This window comes from Macrosteles quadrilineatus, unplaced genomic scaffold, assembly GCF_028750875.1.
Source record: "Macrosteles quadrilineatus isolate MER2022 unplaced genomic scaffold, UCM_ALF_1.0 Scaffold_5__1_contigs__length_97177068, whole genome shotgun sequence".
NCBI classification, from domain to species: Eukaryota; Metazoa; Arthropoda; class Insecta; order Hemiptera; family Cicadellidae; genus Macrosteles; species Macrosteles quadrilineatus.
The window spans coordinates 89794843-89809983 of NW_026542598.1; positions in this window are offsets into that span (position 1 = coordinate 89794843).

Sequence of the window (15141 nt, forward strand, 5' to 3'; positions counted from 1 at the left end):
CACAAGTATGCCACAAGGAATTGTAATAATTTAAGAATAGATCAGTGCCTTTATGCCACCACTCAAGCTAGCTTCAAATATACCGCTACCAAATTGTACAACAAGTTACCAGTTAAAGTTAAAAAGTTACCATTAAATGTTTTAAAGTAGCCATCAAGAGAATTCTTCTAAAAACTGTTTTTATAAAATAGAAGATTATTTTGCCTCAACCTTAGATTAGTTTTAAGTTGTATTATATTGTTGACACAGCCTATACACTATTGTACTTTTCACAATTTGTGTCTATGGAATAAAGATGATTTGATTTGATTAATACAGTATACTTTAGTTTGGATGATAATTTAATTGTAAACTTAGCCGGTAATTATATTGATCATGGACGTTTCGCTAAGATTATATCTTTTTCGCTATTCTTATGCTAAATAAGGTCCTGAATTAAAAAATTATTGTCATTTTCCCCGGTAAAGCACCATTTCCCCGGAAAAGCAGAAAAACATTTTTGCGGAAATGGGTAATGAGGGTACCAGTACTAAAATGAACCGGTAGAATGATTTCTGATGGATATTAATGGAGATACGGCCGGAAAAGTGCCGTTTTCACGGAAAAACAATGAAAAATTATTTTATTTCATATAATATAACCTAACCTTACCTAATTTTGGTCATTACATGGCCAATTTCCTGACGCTTTCCGGCCGTATCTCAGCTCACTCTACCAGTTAATTTTAGTACCCTCATGACCCATTACCCGTAAAAATGTTGTTTTTCCGGGAAAACAGCGCTTTTCCGGGGAAAATGACGATCATTTTTTAATTCAGGACGTTATTTAGCATAAGAATAGTGAAAAAATGTAATTTTAGCGAGACGTCCGTGATCGATATAATTACTACTTAGACACTTTACTAAACAGGATTTAGAATATTTGTTTCAATGGAACTTAGGCTAGTTCTCAGCTAAGTTAACATGAGATGGTTTTTATTTCAAAACATAATTTGGAAGCCTTATGCCATTTAACCCTAGGAGTCGCGAATCGCCAAAAAATGTTGATTTCAAAATTTGTTGCTGGAATGGCGGGCGACAAAATTTGTCGATTAGGTCTAGCGTAACATTTTTTTCCGTTGCATGTTACGCACAGTTATAGTCGTTAAAATGACATAAAACTCTTACCAATGGAAAGATGAGATTCTGAAGTTTCATTTTATTATAAGAATGAACCTTATAACACAAGTAGGCCTATATCAATCTTATAATGAGTTACATTTGAATGAAAAAACGCGCTAATTCGCAAATGCCATGTTTTTGAAGATGAGTCATTTCAAAAAATCAAAGCAGACGTAATTTTTATTTATTTCAACAAGTGGTAACTTACCACTGCAACAAGTGTAAAGTAAACTTTTATTCTCTAAAAAGTATAATGTCATAATAAATTCCAATAGCTGATGAACAGTTCTTGTGAATAGCCAATTTTTAGGTATTGCTCATGTGGCGAATCTACAAAAATTGTCGATTTCTAAATCGCATATACCTATATATAATGCAGGGGTGCCCATCCCCCCCTAGACTCATGACGCACCCCCCCCCCCCCCAATCGAGCAACAGCCCACCATAAATTATGTACACAACAAATGAGAAACATTATTTCTCCGCCCATCACTATTTGTAAAACTATAAAAGAAGTTTTATAATTTTGTTTAGATATTTAAAATTCAAACCAATCTATATAAATAAAGTTATAGTTTTGTCTGTACTACATTGCTCAGAATTATACATATTTTGGGTTATTATTTTTACGTTTTATACATTGAAGAAGTTGAAACAATTATGTCTTATCTCAAATTATGTCCGTCTGTCACGGCCCAGAAGGCATTTTACGCAGCCTACTCTAAAGAAAACTAGAGTACCGATTATGATTATAATGGTTTAATTGTATCCACAGGATTGCCGAGAGTGTCCTTATAGCCATTAAAATATGGCCTCATCATTTTTTAAATAAAATAACGGACGATCAAAAACCCAATTTTGTGTGATTTTTCTAGTTTATTTTCTCTATGTTTACTACATACGTCATTTATGAAATACTAATAATCTGTTAAGAGTCTTCCGTAGTGGAAGCCATGTTGGATTTCTTCCCCATAAGAACAATGTTAACTTTGGGTCCAAATATCTCATCAGCAAATTGTCATATAATTATGGATAAGGAGTTAAATTTAAGGAATTGCGGTCCTCTAGAGATTGACGTTTTTTATTTTAAATTTTTATAATGAATAATTGATTATTAATTAGCTTAAAATTAAGCTAATTATTGAAAGGAAATGAAAATGGATTTTCGAAATTCAAAAACCTCAGTCACGAGTCTATTATGTTAAAAATACAAATTATAAATTTCAAAGCTATATCTTAACAAATAACGCCGTTACGTGTCCACAATAAAATGATGTAATGTTTAACATTGTTCTTATGGGGAAGAAATCCAACATGGCTTCCACTAAGGAAGACTCTTAAGAGAAGACGTCATATATGAAATTACGAACAGCTGTTTTGATAAAGATTCCTTTTTCTAGCTGTCACTGATATGTTTACATAAATGTTGTTTATGAATACTGTATAGGCCCTAACCATTTCCGATCACGTTTGTAAGCAAAACCAAAACCAAGTGAGATTAATAACCGTGTGGCTTTGCCTTACATAACGGGCTTGATTTATCACAGGTACTAATATGTATATGTAACTGTAAATTAAATTAAATAACTAGCCATCATCCAGGTCGGGAACCGGAGATTCTGTGTGTATCAAGTTGTACTTGAATTTTGATTACCGGGAAAAGACCGTGAATCAGTGTTGTGCAGGACTGGAAAATTTATCTTTCTATATAAATAAAATTAGAGTTTTATAAGTCACCTCAATTTAAGGAATTTTTTATTGCCAGAATATCCATATAGCGTTTGTAACCTCTGCTTAACGAATTGTCAGCGTCTTTCTCTTGATATAACGATCCCCTCTCCCACCCTTTAGAAACATCACAGCTCCTTTGATGAAAATGAAATGGAAAAAACGCTTGCGCCAACAATCGTCTGCTCCGTTTTACACTTCTGTCTGCTGTGCGCTATGTTACAACAGATTTCAGATACTGTACAACAGCTGGGGAATGATGACAATATAATGCTTAGTAAACTGTGATTGAGTGATTAGTAACCATGGTAGCTTTAGTAAGGCTGTGATTGGCCGATGAGTAGGCCTAAATATGGCGACTTGTTGGATTTGTGTATGAATTGAAGAGAAACCTATTAAAGAACAGTAGAACAAAGAAAAAGAATAACAAGATTGTTCACGTTACATTCTTTTTTAAGAGTGTTTTAGTTATCTTTAAATATAATTTTAAACTTTTTTATCAGGCCAACTTATCTCAATTCCTATGCTGTGATACAGCACCTCGGTGGCCTATATGTCCATCACGAGCAGTACCTTATAACACTTTCTAAAGGTTCCTTTAATATTTACGTTATTTATAGCAATGCAGTGTTTGGCCAGTTAATAGTTGAGTTTGAGTTAGCTATAATTTTAAACGTTGCCGTTTGTACTACTGAACCAAGATAAATGATTTGAAAAATTTTAAAATAATAATGTTATTGCACAGTAATAATAATTGTGCAATATTGAATTTCGTTTATAGGAATGCAAATCGTAACGTTAATGGCTGTTTACAGCGTTTTAATGGATTTGTCATCATTCTGTTTTTATACTATATTGGATTAACCGTATTTTTCATTACTCCCCCTCCCTATTAACTCAGGTAATCGAGTATCTACACAATAGTGCAAAGTATTGTAGCCTATGCTACTTGATTGTATTTTAACTAGCTTTATGTCAACAAAGCGTTCTGGGCTAAGTCGCAGTGTAGCTGGACATGTCTGTACCATGCGTTATCTTTGATCTATCACAGCAGTTGAGCCAGCCGGTGCGCTTCCTCCTAGATCTCACGTCTTGCTAATCTTGAATAATAACTTTCTACACGAATCCTAAACTATCCTAAAATCCTATTTTAACTAATTTAATTCAATAATATAACTATTGTCATTAATTAATCCACTTTCTATCTGGCGACTTCGTAATATATTTTGGGTTGTCGTCACGTTGAACACTGTTGCAATTAGCTTTAGCCACCCCCCCCCCCATTTGAATTTTTTGAGCCCCCCCCAAGAATTTCAATGACGCAGTCTGCGTCACAGCCCCCCCCCTGTGGGCACCCCTGTATAATGTGAAAAGTACACAAACTTTGTTTTATATGTGCTCTTATAGACGAAGGACAGTATAATTCAATGTTGTCATGCTGGTCACATAAAAAGAAGCTTTGGATTTTTCAAAGCTAAAGATAGCCTACGCCTTGGGAACAGAACACTTGTCATCGTCTAACCTAAAATGGCGTCGTCGTCGTGAGTTTTTACAAAGTGAGTCACAAAGTGTGGGTTTTATCCCTAATTTTACAGTGTAGGCTAATGTTCATTTAAGTTAAGTATTTTCTATTAACTTAGGTGTAATATTTATGCATTATTTCACATAAATATTTATTTTACATGTGTGATCCAAAATAGGATAAAGATTCAGTGAAGTTTTGTGGTACCTATAACAGCTGATCAGATGTTTTGTTTGCATTTTTGCTTATGTGAAAACAATAGTTATTTGTGCAACTAGTGAGAAAAGGGAGCAATTGACACACTCAAGAGAAATACTTACTCACGAGCCGAAAGCGAGTGAGGAATGGTTTCTCGAGTGAGGCAATTGCACTTTGCACTTGAGTTGCACATTATATTTTTCCTACAGTTACCATAAAACAATACCCCCGCCGCAGCAAACCTGCCGACTAAGCGAATTTCCATTTGTCTGAATTGATTTTCAGTTAAATATATTTTAACTAGCTGTAACCCGCGGGCTTTGCCCCGTTTAACTTCTTAATATTCAAGATGATCTCGTTCGCATGGCTCAATCACGTCCTGGTTGAAGTTCGTTCGCTACGCTCACTCACCTTTAGGTTGGAGCTCGTTCGCTGCGCTCACTTGCCTTCAGGTTGGCTCGTTCGCTACGCTCACTTGCCTTCAGGTTAGCTCGATCGCTACGCTAACTCGCCTCCAGGTTGAAGTTCGTTCGCTACGCTCACTCACATTTTGGTTGCAAATTAGCTGTTGTCATAAATGTAAAAGAAATAATAGTGCTGCACCCTGTTGGTAATCCTTGTAACTTTAATGCTAATGAACATCATAGAACAGAACCAACTTCTTTAATTGAAACAGCTGTTAAAATTCATTAATTCCATTTCTCATAAGGTTAACATGGGAAACTCCAGAGCCACTGGGGCGGAGCCCGAGAGTCCGATCAGAATAAAAAAAACTTAGTTTTCCTATTTAATGCCTAAAGAATCAGTGTACGAAATTTCAGCCTCCTAGGTAAATGGGAAGTGGGAGAATTAGTGATGAGTGAGTCAGTCAGTGAGGGCTTTGCCTTTTATATATAGATAACATTAGGTTTAACGAGTACCTAGGTTTGCTGCTACAAGGAAACTAATAAAGTGTGTTTTTGAGTAAAATATTGATAGCTTAGTACAAAATAAATAAATTTGCCAAGTTTTATCAAAATATATCCATAAACAAGCAAACTACAACATTTGACAATCTTCTCCATAAGAATAACATGGGAATTTTAAATTTACAATTTTTTTAATTTTCTCCGTTGCTAATAATCGAACAAAAATTCTTTTATATACCGGTACTAAATTATTTGTTTTTTTAAGCTCTTTAAAAAGGTCTAAAGAGAAATCGGGAAATTTTGTGTTTTGAGGGTCAAAAGTGAGAAAACCCAATTTTTACCCCATAAAACCCCCCGTAAAGCCCCGTTCTCATGGTCCGATCGTGCTGGTTCGCGAACTCATTCAAGTTTATCCCGCTTTACACCTTTAAACCAAATTTCATCAAAATCGGGCAAAAATTACTCAAGTTATCGCGTTTACGGACGTATATATATATATAAGTCTATAGCCTATATATATACATATATAAAAATTGATATATTTAAAGTTAGTAAGTAGGCCATACATTCAATCTTGGCCATGGTTCGAAACTGGACCCAGCTGTTCCTGATCATTGGGCTTTAAATAAATGATCCTGACTAATGGAACCGCTGATCTTAGTCAGTAGGTAGCCATGATTATAAGAATGTAGTTTTTTATTTATAAATTATTTATGTTAAAGCTATCAAAAAAGAAACACCTTAGACGTCTTTTTGTTTATAGTAAAATATAGTCGTGTTCAATTAAAATAACAAGTTAACACGAAAAGTATGTTAAAACTACAAACAAATGTTCCAGAAGGAACACTTGTTTTTAGTTTTAACTTACTTTTACCATAAAAACAAAAATATGTCTACGTTGTTTCTTTTTTGATAGCTTTAACATCAAAATATAGTGAGTCTAAAATAGGAATTTTCCTTTTAAGGAACTTAAGTTTACGTTAATTGTCACTAGACAAAATTGAAAAGACAGGTACACTGTTTTTCCTTGTACACAAGCTCCTCCCATGGGATCCAACCACTGACTGGCGTCTTTTAGGCGGTGCTGCTTTCTGGTGCCCTGGTTCTGTCATTTTGGCAGTACTGCGCCATCTGCGTTAAAAACCCTATCTGTTGGACTTTTTTAAAACTACTTGCACAGCTGGATGCGGAATTAAATTCTGTGTTCAGTGATACCAATATAACGCCTATACCCCAAAAATGTCATAGGCGGGTCCTACTTCTAAGGCGACGAATTTTATATTTTTAAATTTTTTTCCAAAAATCCACCTTTCTAAAGTTGCTTTTTATTACCATTTTTGAATTCTACTGACTATTACGAACAAAATGAATACGGTTCAATACTTAGTTTATCTCTACCATCCTAATTTTATACAGATTTTTGAAAAGAACCCTTGCAAATTGACTAGAATGAGCGTTCCACTCCACAAAGGGCATACTGAAAATTGGTCCCGCCACTCCTAGGGTTAAATTATATTATATTTGTCAGTCCAATTGGTTTGATAACTTATAAGAGTTTAGAAACTGAAATTTCAATATTGGAATAGGGTGATAAGTTAACAAGATTTCACTCCACCTAGATTAAAACAGTTAAATCCTAAGTATAAAGTACTTCAACTTCTATAAAACATTAGGTCCCCGGAAAAATTTTGAAAAATAATAGCTGTAAACTAGCGTTTTTATGCAATCTAGGCATAATAATTTGTAAAACATAAATTGGTTTTTAATTGAGTTTTTATTATATTTAAGTTTAACCTATTTGTAAGTTTATTGAACGGAACATATCTTTACTTAGAAATCTCCTCAAAAGTGGATAGCTTCACCAAGTGCACGTAAACAGCGGGAACTGAGCGAAGGACGCGAATTTAAAAATGGCGGGTCACATCACTTTTGTTCGTCTCAAACTTAAGTTTAAATTAACGGATATTTCGCTTGTAACTCACTATTAAATGTGCATTTCCATTTGGTCATTAAGGTAAACTGCCCAAACGCCGAACGACTGCCCAAATCCGAACGAAATTTATTCAAAACGAAATATTAAGAATTTCAGTCCACTACGGTTTAAACTACGATTGCCACCGTATTCAGCGTTTTTCGATCTATAAAAATCAACTTCACTCCGTTTTGAAACATTTGAAGCGTAGATTCAGAAGGCTGTGGATTAGTTGACCGTTACGAGTTTCGAAGTTTGGCGGGAGTGACGCTGCGATTTCGTCTAAGACGTAAGGTAAGTGAGATAAGGTTTTTTCATTACTTAAACTAAACCATTTACATATTTCTTTGTTTTAAACTATTCAGGATGCATTAAAGCTATTTTTAAGTGCCAATACATTATAGAAGTATTGATTTAATTATTAATTATAAGCCGTTCGGAATTAGGCAAGCCAAAAGCTTGGTTTGCCCAAATCCGAACGATCGTTCGGGACTTAGGCGTCTGGTAATTCCCAATTCCGAACGGCTCACTTAATGATTGAAATAAGTTGTAATTTTAACCAAATATTGTATTTTAGTGAAAATAATTTATTCTAAAGCTTGCAACATATTTCAAGGATAGAAAAAAACTTTGTAATTGTCCAACATTTGCTTACAATTGACCGTTTTTAAAGAATGAATGGTACTTACGTATTATACGGAGGCCACTTATTTTACAGCGCGCTGCGGCGGTTAGGTTAGGTTGGGTTATCATAAGTTTTTATGACTCATCTCGTATAGTTCGATTCATAACGAAACTAGGAAAGTTCTACAAACATATTTATGATAACCCAACTTAACCCAACCGCCGCAGCGCGCTGTAAAATAAGTGGCCTCCGTATAATACGTAAGTACCGAATGAATTCCAATATAACAATTTTGACATCGCCTAAGTTCCAGTTAAGTTAGACAACATTATTTGTGCATTATTTTAGGTTTTGTTTATTAATATACTCAGTAGCAGTACCTCATTAAACAATTTATTTAAAGTAAAGTATTATTTAATGTTTTTTTATGTGTAGGCTACTTGTATCTATACAAATTTTGTGGTTCGCAGGAAGATGCCTCCTCCAAGCCGACCGATATCCAAACAAAGATACACGCAAGAAGACGTTGAAAAGGCTTTGGATGCCGTCAAGAATGAGGGGTACTCCATATCCGCGGCAGCGAGAGCGTATGAAGTCCCAAAGACTACTTTGTATGACAAGCTGAAAGGAAAATACAAGGAGAACGCCCCGATCGGCCGTCCAGCTGTTTTATCTGATGAAGAAGAACGCCACATTGTACAGTGGGCATTGGACGTGGCCAAAGCTGGATTTCCAGTCACGAAAGACCAGCTCGTTGAAAGTGTTGCCCGGCTCATCAAAGACCTGAACAGACCAACGCCGTTCAAAAACAATGTCCCTGGTGACAAGTGGTTCAACTTATTCCTTGGCCGCCATCCCGAGATTGCAAAAAGAGTCTCTCAGGCATTAACATCATCTCGTGCCAATGTCACAGAGGGAGACATCCGGGCATGGTTCGGCGAGGTCAAAAGCTACCTAGAGTCTAAAGGACTAATCAACATCTTCCTTGATCCTCGTCGAATTTTCAACGCCGACGAAACGGCGTTTTTTCTATGCCCTAAAGGAAAAACAGTCCTCGCCAGAAAAGGTGAAAAGGCGGTTTACCAGCAAACTGGCAACGATGAGAAGGAGTGTTTGACAGTGCTGGTAAATGCCAATGCCGCAGGAGAGATGGCCCCACCAATGGTAGTTTTTAAATACGAAAGAGTGCCCCCTGCCATTGTCAGAACTTTCCCTGCCGATTGGGGACTAGGCAAATCGGAAAATGGGTGGATGACTCGAGAAACATTCTACGAGTACATTGCGAACATTTTCCATCCTTGGCTTCGATCGAAAAACATAGATTTTCCAATTGTTTTGTTCATCGATGGGCACACCTCACACATGAGCTTCCATCTCTCAACATACTGTTCGCAGAATGACATAGAGGTAATAGCCCTTTATCCAAATTCCACGCATCTCCTACAGCCCCTTGATGTAGCCGTGTTTCGGCCACTAAAAACACAGTGGAAGACCTGTGTTAATGACTGGCGGTTCAAACATGATGGAAGGAGGATGAAGCGAGAAGAGTTTTCACCTCTTCTGAAAACAGTTTTGGACAGTTTGGATGCGAAGGTTGTAGTGAATGGGTTTAAGGCCACTGGTCTTGATACCCTTGACCCGGAAAAAGTTCACTACAACCTCATCCTCAAAAAAACTAATACACCTGCTAAGACAAATAACCTTAAAAGAAAGGCCGAAGAAATCCGAGCTCATCTGAGCTATTTCGAGGTTAAGATGGGACTTGAGAAAGTCCAGAAGTTTGCCCGCGGAGAAATTGAAGTTGAAGACCAGTCACTATTCCAAGTATGGAATTCCATCAAAAATGAGCTTGCCACCCTAAAATGTGAAATATCAGCGTCGGAGAAGGAAAACGAACCTCCATTTGACCCTTCTACTACTTCAACTCCGGATCCTAAACGGCCACCAGCCCTAACACCTGCTGAAGAAGAAATTGTGGACGACGTGCTGGACTTTCCAATCGACCTTCATGAAGACGGAAGTGACCAGTCCGGAATCGTCGAGGGCCGGATAATTGCAGATGGCAACTCTTCCGTGGACGAACAGGGTCTGCAGAACATAATTGACAGCCTAGGATTTACCAACGCAGACCAAGGCATATCAATCGAGGTGGGTCCCGTTTAATAGTTTGATTAAGTTACATTACACAGTAAAAATAAGTAAAAAATGCAAGACTCATTTTAACATTTGTGCTGCAACTTAAAACAAATTAAGTAAAGTTAAGATATCCTACACGGTTGAAAACGGTGAGCACATAAAGGTACCACCCCAACAACGTACCATCACGACAGCCTGACACCACACATTTATCCGATTTGGGGGTTGTCGTGGTGGCACGTTGTCGGGGCAGCACTTCATCACCAACATGCAAGGCAATGGTTGGTGGTTGCATCTTAACAGCAACCCTTGAATACCACTGTTAGAAATTCATATCAACCACCTGTGTTCATTATAGTGAAATATTTTTTATTATCCAAGTTATTATGGTTAAACATGCCTATTGTTGCAGGTGTCTGTCACGGATATTTTGGAGAGCATGCCTGAAAACAATGTTCCTGAGCAGCCTGATCCTGAATGGCTACGTGATCTCCCATCTGAGAACAACCAGCCATCATGCAGCCAAACAGAAACTACGAGCTCTGCAGGTAACTTAGAGGATTTATTCATTAGACATACTTTAGACCAACGCAACGAGGTGATTAAGTTAAACATTCATATCTTTCTATTATCAACTCATAGTATTTTTTTTACATTAAGATGCTTATTTGAAGTGTTATGTTTTTTCTTTTTGATTTCAGGAATGCCCCTACCAGCTTACACCACTCCATCAAAATGCTGCACATCCAATAGTATGCCATCACCTTTTAAAAGGTGCCTGCAGTATCCCTCCCCGACATCCATCAAGAAAAAAGTCAAGAAAAGAGACCCAACACCAGCTGCGATTACGGGAGAAACCTACCGACAGTACATGGAGGCAAGAGAAGCCAAGAAGAGGGAAAAGGAAGAAGAAAAGGAACGGCGGCGAATGATACGTGAAGTAAAGAGAACGATCAAACAAGAAGGAAATAACAATAAACGGCCGACAACAGCACCCGATGACAGCGATAGTGACTCCCAGGACGAAGAAATTCCCGTTGTTGTAGCCCCCAAGGACCTTGAAAATCTTATGGTCAACAGCTGGGTCGTCGTCCCTTATGATGTGGAAGGGAAACAAGAATATTATCCTGGCCAAATAAAATCAATCAAAAACGACAAAGCCGGAATCAAATATCTTAGCAGAAGAGGAAACAAATTTGTATGGCCTGAAGAAGAAGACTTCGACAATGACGTGCCATTAACAGACATAGTCCAAATTTTAAGTGCACCCACTGTGGAGAGACGTGGTTTCTTTACATTCAAAGAAAAAGTTATGACATAAGTTTCGTTCTCGTACTGACGTAAATTGTAAATTGTACTGACGGGAACGAAACTTATGTCATAACTTTTTCTACTGAGACATAGTGTATAATTTGTATATAAGTGTATTTTTATTTTAAGTTTGTCGATTTTAATTTGAAAATAATTTTAAATTTCACCTGCTGTGGAGGGTCGTGATTTCTTTGAATTCAAAGGAAAAGTTAAATCTTCTTTAAAGTTTCGTTCCCGTAATTTTTGTACATAGTGTATAATTTGTATATAAGTGTATTTTTATTTTAAGTTTGTTGATTTTAATTTGGAAATAATTTTAAATTTCACCCGCTGTGGAGGGTCGTGATTTCTTTGAATTCAAAGGAAAAGTTAAATGTTCTTTAAAGTTTCGTTCCCGTAATTTTTGTACATAGTGTATAGTTTGTATATAAGTGTATTTTTTATTTTAAGTTTGTTGATTTTAATTTGGAAATAATTTTAAATTTCACCCGCTGTGGAGGGACGAGATTTCTTTGCATTCTAAGAAAAAGTTTAATGTTTTTATGTTTCGTTCTCGTCAGTAGACATTTTTGCACATTGTGTATAATTTAATTTGTAAATAAGTGTTTTTTTAAATTCAAGTTTGCTGTATTTAATTTTGCAATAAAAACTGTCACGCAAACCAGTAACTTGCATTCCACTAAAATGAGCTTAATACTTTGCTTTTTCCCTTGGACTGTGCGTTGTTATAGTATATTTTGTTAAATCGACTGGGCAAAAACACATAATCTTGGTGGCCGTGCCGTGGCCGTAGTAGTTAGTAGTTTGATACTACTGCGAGTTATTTCGTCGCTTTCTGCTCATGTCGTCATCAGGTATGTTACTTTTTATATCAACTGCATTTAAAACTTAAATTCAAAGTGGTTCAATTTAAAGAATCCAGTGTTTAGAGTGGAGACCAGACTCGTTCGGATTTGGGAAACCAGCGTTCGGATTTGGGACGTACGCCGTTCGGTATTGGGCTATTCATGGTTGAAACGTTCGGCACTTGTATTACGTTATTTTACAATATTTGCAAGGAGATACTTGTTGTTTGTGACATAAAATTTAATATTAGTTCATAATAAATCCTTGTAAAACAATTAATCAAGCCTGGATATAACCAAATAGGATAAAAATACAATAGAATGACCTAACCTCCTCTAACCGTTCGGAGTTTGGGCTGTTTACCTTATCTAATGCACAATTGAACAGTACAATAATCAAATCTCAAACAAACTTTCTTCGCGCTGAATGGTACCTGAAAGCAGTAGTATGTTTTCTGTGCTAAAAAAGAGGTTAAGGTACTGTAAACAACTTGCCAGTTTAGTTTACTGACCTGCCTCTTTAGAGGCCGAAGTAGCCTACAGCGCTTTCGCTCGCGCGGAAATATATTGTACTAGTGCCGATCTTTGACGAGTATAGACATAGACATAGACATAGACTTTATTTGCACAAAACATTCCATACATGTCATAACATTTAGAATAGGTGCATTGTCAAAATTAAATCCATACATAAAATATTTAACATTAAAACTTTTAACTTAAAACTAAACACTAAAAAATTAAACACAAAAAAAAAAAAATTCTAAATTGTAGTTCTGTAAAAATCTTTAATTAAGTAAAAAGCCTTGTCAATAAGAAAATTATCTATTGTATCTTTAAATTTGGTTTTGCTTAATGACTTATAGCATGGCGGAAGCACATTGTACAATCTCAGCCCAGCGTACAATGGAGATTTTTCATATAGGGTCAAACAATGTCTGGGGAGTCTAAATATATTTTCATTTCGGGTTTCATACCTGTGATTAAAATGTATTGTTTCTGGTAGCTCATTTTTAACTGAATGTATGTAATTTAATAATTCTAGAATAGGCCTATACAACCCCGTTAATGTATGAATTCTTAAATTTTGAAAATGTTTCTTACAAGAACTGCGTGGATGAGAGTTGGTAATAATACGAATAATACGTTTTTGTAACCTGAATAAAGTTTTAATACCAGTAGCTTGGCCCCATAAAATTATGCCATATCTTAACACTGACTCCACATAAGCATGATAAACTACTTTAAGTGTCTCAATAGAAACACAGTCCCTCAAATGTATGAATAAAGATGATATCGACCTAATTTTGTTACGTAAATAATTCAAATGTGAATCCCATTTTACTGCGTCATCCACGTAAACCCCTAAGAATTTATGAGCTTCAACTAAATTAAAGGAACAGTTTTCCATATTTTTGTGTCTAGTAGAAAATTTAATAATATTTGTTTTTTCAACATTAAGTTTTAACCCATTTTCTAAAAACCATTGCTCCATGTCCTTTACCACACTTTGCAGAGAAGAAAACATTTCAGCTGTATTATTATTTTTGATCAAAGCAGTAGTGTCATCGGCAAAAAGAATTAGTTCTTTATTAATAGCTTTTGGAAGATCATTAATGTAAATAAGAAAAAAAAGTGGGCCCAATACTGAGCCTTGGGGAACACCTGTGGATATAATTTCCCATGGTGAATAATGTTTGTTGTTATCTTCTAAAATTAAAGTTCTTTGTTTTCTTTCAGAAAGGTAAGATTGTATTAAAGAAAAGCAACTTCCCCCAATCCCATAATCAATAAGTTTTAGCAACAGGAGTGAGTGAGTAGTAGAGTAACACCTATAGTATAGATAGTTGAGTTCACGCGATCGAGGATCGATGAACGATGACGTGCTAATTGTACAGTTAACCCTCCAAGTGTCCATAGTTTAGGCCTTAATGTCCACCTATTTTTGGCGCATTTGCAAGGTTTTATTAAAACGGATCTGAGAAGCTTAAAACAATGTTAATTCTAATGTTCTATATACCATTTTGTTTGGAAAATCATGGGCTTCAATATTATATATAAAACATAAGGAACATTTTTTCAAAAAAAAAAAAAAATTTTTAGGTAAAAAAAATATAATTTCAAAAATTTTCAAAAAAAAAAAATAAGTTCGCGCTCAATGAAATTGTATAAATTATAGGCCTATAAATATTTGAAAATAGCCACTATGTTCTAAATTTTATGAGGATTACAAATATATAATAATATAAGGAAGTAGATTTGCAAATAAATAAGTTATGGGCAAAAAACTGATTTCAGTACATAGGTAGCGTTTACCTAAGAATGCATAGCCTAACCATAGCTAGGAATCTGGCTGATAATTTACATCAATATCACTACCTACTTCTTCAGGATCATCAACCAGCACTTCAAAACCACTTAAATCTTCTTATAATGCACCACGTATATCACTACTTTTGATTTTTAACACTAAAACAATGATAAACGTAATAAAACACATCAGTCATCGGTCCGGGGGAACCTAGCTGTTTACAAATACACGCACGTCAGCTGTCTGCTACAATATTTTCGGAACTAAAATGAATAGCGCTTAGAGACAGACCTCTGGAGAAAGCTTAGAATATTACGGAAAGAACGATACCTAACTCGATCCAGTTCAATCCGATTCAGTCAGTCATAGAGCCTTCGCCGTAAACGATGTCTGCGTGTCGAAAAATCGACAAGTAACACTACACA